The sequence below is a fragment of the Dermochelys coriacea genome, chromosome 1 (genome assembly GCF_009764565.3).
Source record: "Dermochelys coriacea isolate rDerCor1 chromosome 1, rDerCor1.pri.v4, whole genome shotgun sequence".
In the NCBI taxonomy this organism is placed as follows: Eukaryota; Metazoa; Chordata; order Testudines; family Dermochelyidae; genus Dermochelys; species Dermochelys coriacea.
This window is the reverse complement of record NC_050068.2, coordinates 150591221-150598033: the sequence shown is the minus strand read 5'-3', so window position 1 is coordinate 150598033 and position 6813 is coordinate 150591221. Positions and strand designations below refer to the sequence as shown.

Sequence of the window (6813 nt, the reverse complement as noted above, 5' to 3'; positions counted from 1 at the left end):
GATGATCACAATGGCCCCCTTTGGCCTTGGAATCTATGAATTCAGCCATAATACTGTCCAGACAAGAACATTGTTGGAGATTTATTGAGATTAGTCATTAACTATCTCATCTTGAAATGTATTGTTCACATAAATGACATTTTAACATATTTGATGGCTTAAGTCATTTAGCAAATAGAAATTTTAAAGACAGGTTGTAGCTAACTCAATAAATAGGGGAGTAATCCAAACTAAATCTCTGTAATGGCTGGTTTCTTGTCATAATGATAGCAGACATCTGACCCTTTCAGTTTCAGATGTGAAATTCAGCTCAATCACCTACAAATAAATAATTTAGATATCAGAGAAAACAAGATACATCCCACAGTGGAATCTCTCAACATATCAGCACTGAAAAGCAAATTGGGATGGGACAAATAGAGACCTTGGAAATACCCATAATTTGCATACCACTGCTAGATTTGAAATCTTTATTTTGACTAAAGCTGAAATCTTCTGTGTTAATTTAAGAAGCTGAGAAATAATATACAAAACTAAGTCTTCTGGTTCTGTGACCATGCTGAACAACGAACTCAGAACTCCATTGGATTAAATAACAGTTGAGGTATATGCAAGCAATACATGTGTGACAGGGTGTAGGTACCCCTCCCCAGCAATAATGTTGTAATAGTAATTTGCAAGGGGAGGATGGCATTAGCCTCCCTGGAAGGGAGGAAAAAACCTGACCTACCCTATGAGCTGTTGGTCCTGGCGGGAGCAACTGACAGCTGGACCTCATTAGGTTCTCATTGGACCCAGATGGGGGCTCTAACCACCAGTCTAACAGAGTAGTATTCTGTGTCTCTCCCCTGAGTCCAGTCCATTTGCTCCAATCACTCATTATTTATCTGCAGTGGAACAGCTTAAACAGGAGAGATTGAGGGAGCCCCACATCAGAAGAGCCCAGTGGTTAGAGTACGCTCCCAAGAGGAGGGAGAACCCTGTTCAAATCATGTGTCCCTCTCAGGCCCACATCCCAGGTGAGCACTCTAAGCACTGGGCTAAAAGTTAGAAGGTCAGTGCTTCCTGCTTCAGCTGTTTTGTGCAGAACGAGGCAGGTGTCTAAGTCATTCCCGCAAGAAGCTACTTAGGCATCTAAGCTGCTTGACTTCAGGAGATGGGGTTCCATTCGTGGATAGCTAACAGAGAGATGCTTCCTTGCAGCCTGGACATAGGCATTTCTCTTCATTAGAGTGGCAGGATTTAGGACACACAGTTGGCATTTCCCATTGGCTATTTTAAGTAGCTTCCTACCTGGCATTTCTGGCTGTTGTGATCCCATTCTTAGGTGCTTGTCTCACCCTGTTCATTGCATAGGAGTCTAGGTGTTTAACTCAGGTTTTGTGGATTGCAGCGTAGTTCCTGTTGTTTTTTCTAGGTGCCTAAAAGTTAGGTGCCATAGCATTCAGCAATTACAGTGCCTAAGTGCCTTTGTGAATTCAAGCCTTGATTCCTAGGAGAAATGAACTCTAGCCAGACCTTGCTCCCAAAGGTCCTCAACCATTAGGGACTAAGGTCCAGGACCAAACTATAATAGATGGGTAATTTCCCCCTTCTCTAATCTGCAGATCTCCCCTCTACATTCCTACTAACCTCCCTCCACCCCAATCCACTGTCCAACTCCCACCCCATCTTAGGCTCAGATTCGCCCTCAGTCTCTTGATTTCCCCCCTCACACACCCGCACACACACACACACCCTACCTCCACCTACTTTCCCCACAGGGAGCTTCCAGTCAAACTTGTTCTATCCCATCCCTACACTTCAGAATTTTGTCTTCAATCCTTCCCACCCCATGATCTAGCTAGCATCTTGCCATTTTATAGTAGGGCTCTTCAATTCTGTTAGCACCTTCCGTCTGGGTAAAAATTGTGCAGTGTCTGGGAAAAAGAACAATTTTGTCTTGATTGAATGTTTTTCATTCTGGACCTCAAAGCACTTGGACTCAGTTGAACAAAGTTTCCAATCACTGAAGTGTATTCATTCACTACTGAGGAGAAATGCAGCTCCATTTTTGAGACAGCACCAGTGTTCCCTCTTAATTTTTCCCACCCGTGTGTGGAATGAATTTTGTTATGTGCACCAATATGGAGGTGATGTGTGACACAAGACCTTCATATTGGTGCACGTAACAAAATTCATGTGGTGGGGGTGGGGGCGAGGAGTTCAGAGTGTGGGAGGGGCTCAGGCTGGAGGTGGGGCTCTGAGGTAGAGCCAGGAATGAGGGGTTTGGGGTGCAGTAGGGTGCTCTGGCAGGGAGACTCTTTCCCCCCACCTCCACCTCAGGAGCACCTGGGATGGGGGGAAAGGCACCTGTCCCCACTGTGGCACCTCTGGGGCTGGGGCTGCAGGATAGGCACCCCTTCTCCGGCCCTGGCAGGTCCAGCTGGGACTGGGTTTGAGCCGGGGGAGGGGCGCTGTGGTAGTTCTGGGCTGGGCCACGCCAGCTGCGGCTGGGTCCGGGCCAGACCACTTGGGTCTGGTCTGGGCTATGCCGACTGCAGCTGGGTTCCAGCCAGGCTGTTTGAGTTTGGGCCACGCTGCCCCAGCCGTGGCTGGGTTCGGGCCACATAGGGGCGCCTTAGCAGTGGGCAGGACCGAGCCGTAGGATGATCTCTTCAGCCATGGCAGGTTGGAGGCTGGGAGAGTGGAGCCCCTCCCCCGGCCAGTCCCTGGGCAGCTTCCCTAAGCGCCTGGGTGGTGCTAAATAGGCTGGTGCACGGCCATGTGCCTTACAGGGAATTTAGGACAGCACACCATCTGACTACTTCCTTTCTTTGCTTTTGTTCCCCCCCTTTTAACCTGGAAGTGAAAGCCTGAGGACTAGGTCATCAACTTATGATGAAACCATGGAGCTTCATTTCACTTTTATGCTCCAAACTGCTTAGAAGCATTATGTACATTGACCCCCATTTCCTAGAGAAAGGGTTTTAAAACTTTATCATGGTGTTTTCTTAAAGTTTCTTGTGGAACATCTCCCTTTCCAATCAGTCTCATTCATGAACCTACCATCTTTGGTGAACTTTGTGTGTACATTTAACATTAAATCAAATTACCGTAGAACCTAAGAGTTATGAACACCTCGGGAATGAAGGTAGTTCATAACTCTGACATGTTAACTCTGAACAAAATGTTATGGTTGTTCTTTCAGAAGTTTACAACTGAACATTAATGAAATACAACTTTGAAACACTACTATGAAGAAGAAAAATGATGCTTTTAACCATCTTAATTTAAATGAAACAAGCACAGAAACACTTTCCTTACCTTGTCAATTTTTTTAAAATTTAAAATTTAAATTTAAAATTTAAAAAAAAAATTAAAAATTTTTTAAAATTTCCTTTTATTTAGTAGCTTACATTTAACACAGCATTGTACTGTATTTACTTTTTTTGTGTGTGTCTTTGCTGCTGTCTGATTGCATACTTCTGGTTCCAAACGAGGTCTGTTTGACTCGTCAGTTCGTAACTCTGAGCTTCTATTGTAATTTCCTTTCCCACTAGTTAATCAATCCCTTTGTCTCCTTTTTCTCTTCATTCCCTTGCCACATTACATATGTTTGTTCCAATCTCATCAACACCTATTCTGTGCCTAGTCTCATGCTTCCTTAACCTGTCCAATCCCTCTTTTACCCTCTTCTCTTACTAGTCTCCAGCCCCCTTTTTCCACCCTGGTGTCCCTTGTCTTCTGGGTCTCCTGCTTTTACACTATCTGCCCTGCTCCCAAACACCTCTTCGCTTCTCTGAACTATCTCATTGAGGAAGCACCTAATTCTGTCCCCAAGTTTTGGTACCACTTGCATATCTTTTCCTCTTGGAGATGCAAGCACCCACTTTGTAACAGGTTCCCCCCGGGGTGCCACCTGGAATTGGGGTACCACTGATCCACCAGCCCGGCTGCCTCTCACATTGTGCTGCTGTGACAAGCTGCAAAGCCCTCCAGCCTGCACTTTCACAAGCATACATACAGGTAGGTAAACACCCAACTGCAGTTACATGCAGGCTCTCTGACCAGCCCCTGCATAGGAAGGCTACAGCTAAGGCATTCCCAGTTCCCCAGGCCCACATCCCCTCTGGAGTATAAACCCATTTTATATATATCTATATACCATTTTACGCTGCACAGGGAACTGTGCAGCATAAGCTCGTAAAGTTCGCCCCCATCCCTCATTGTGGAGAGGAATATGCAACAGCCTTTGCCCCTGAGCTATGATTTCCACTCCAACTCACTGGTTTAGATAAAGCAAAACCAAGTGTATTAACTACAAAAGATAGATTTTTAAGTGATTATAAGTGATAGCGAACAGATCAAAGCAGGTTACTTAGCAAATAAACAAAAAATGCCAACTAAGCTTGATACATGAAATAGATTGGATATGAATTAGCAGATTCTAACCCTAAGAGATGATATAAGCAGGCTGCAGATTTTTAAGGGGCAAGCTGCACTCACTTTATAGCTTGGAATCCCCATGTGTTTCATTTACAGGCTAGAAATCCCTTTAGCCTGGGTCCAGCACTTCTACCAGTTCAGTCTTTGTTCCTCAGGTGTTTCCAGGAGTCGTCTTGTGTTTTGGAGTGAAGAACACCAGATGATGTCACTACCTGCCTTATATAGCTTTTGTATATAGTGAGAACCCTTTGTTTCAAAGCTTTGATTTTCAGACCTGTCTGTGGGAAAAAAAAATACTGACATCCCAAGATGGAGTCCAGAATCATGTGGTCTGATCACATGTCCTTGTAGAGTCATAGCAGCCATTACTCAGAGGATGTTTGGTGTGTTCTTAGGAAATCTCATCACCAAGTGGGAGATAAGCTTCTCTTAAGACCTATTGTTTTTTCCTAATGGCCCATTGCTCTGGATAGGCCCTTCCCCACCCACCATCTAGACTGAAAGCATCTTGTCTTGTGGGCATTACCCAGGTTTAACTACATTTGGAATACAGATGCATAGTCAATATTCATAACTTCAGATACAAAAATGATATATGCATACACATAGGATAATCATATTCAGCAAATTATAACTTTTCCAATGACCCCTCACCTGACTTATCTTGCATAAAATACACCATAATTATGTCATAATCATATGATAATAATATCACTATGAAGAATATGGGGTGCAGCACCACACACTCTTCTTTCTCTTATAGTTGCAATGGCCCAAGGCTTGCTCCTTCTCCTTTATAGCTGTCTCCCTCAGGCATTCAGGCTCTTCATTGACCCTGGGGTGTCTGAAGAAGCACCTGTAAAAGAGGAGCACAGCCAATGTACATGATCAACCAATGGTTTGTGAATTACAGGCAGTAAGCTGGCCACAGTTTGAAAATCCTGCTTCTTGAGTTAGAGGATGTGTGGCAACCATGATACTATGTGTTTCTATTTCACTTCATAGAATACAGCATGTTTTACACTACTATAAAATGCCGGTCACTATTTCTTCTGATTTGCACAACAGAAAAATTATAAGAAGCAAGCTGCAAGTCTTAAGCATATAGTGCCAAATGGCATATTTAATACTACTAGAGCACCAAGCTATTATTTGTAAAATGCTAATCTATTACACTCTTCACAAAACTAATATGAGAACAAGCATTCGTCTCCACAATAGAGTCCCATCAGAAATCATTTACATAGCTTAAAATGGATACTAAAGACTACTGAACTGTGATATTCTGACATACTTGAGTTGTGCCTTGAGTTCACAAAAACCTTCCTTGTTTAAATAGGATGCAATTATAGAGCATTAACTTATTCCAAAGAGGTTCTTTCACTGGTGTAGAAGTAAACTGTCCTAGGAAAAACTCTAATCTTTACTTTTGCACTTCAGATTCAGTTTTTGCTCTCCATTTTTCCTTGGATTAATTACAAATTAGTGGACCTGAAATAATGAAGTAATATTCCTGTAGTATTTTACAATAGAACCGTAAGGCCTTTCCTTTGAGGGGTTTAACACTATAGAGCCCATCGTACAAAACAAAACAATATAAACAACTCTAAAATCGGTCTTGAATTTGTAAAACGTGGTTAATTTTCTCAATGTATTACCACTGATGACTTGGAAAAAAATAATTAATTAAAAAAAGTCACAGTAGGATAACTGAGCGATGTATCCAAACCTTCTTCAGAACAGCATTGTGCAGGCTTTGGCTTGCTTTTGCAGAAACAGTAATAATTCCTTTTGTTCTTTTTGGTAAAAAGTAGCATTCTTTCTTCTGTATAAAAGTCTACTTCTAATATATTTTCAAAGAAAGTAATTTCTAGCTGCATAAGCAGTGTCATGACTATAAAACTTCAGTTTTTAATAATTTAGTAATTATGGCCCAGATCCTCAAAAGTAACTAGGTGCCTACTTCAGTTGAAATCAATGGAAGCTAGGTGCCTAAAGATCTTTGAGGAGTTGGGCATACATGTTCAGTATGGTGTATAAATGTATATGAACTGTAATATTGCTAAAATGTATTTGTCACAGGATGGCAGGTCCCTTTAAGGATAGTGGGTCCAGTTCTCCTCTGACAGAACAGCTGGACCTGATTAGTGGAGCAGGGCAGCATCTAGGAAAGTTCTAAATTGAGGTCCAAGAAAGAGAGCCAAAGACCGGGGCTGGAGAAGGCTGAAGGACCAGGGAGCAGAAGAGGGGTTTGCCTTCTGACCTATCCTGACCAGAGAATAGATGGCCCCAGGAGAATTTTGGGGATCCTCTTCTAGGGAGAAAAGGACTCCATGTAGAAAGACTGGGGAGTTCCTGCTGAAAGAGCAGGAATCACTCCAGCTA

The 6813-nt window shown here is 42.8% G+C and overlaps 1 protein-coding gene across 1 annotated transcript in view; it reads left to right on the top strand.

Annotated features, from left to right (window-relative positions):
* The window catches only part of CFAP47 (cilia and flagella associated protein 47), a 638800-nt gene that overhangs the window by 573797 nt on the left and 58190 nt on the right, over positions 1-6813 (top strand). The window lies entirely within an intron of this gene.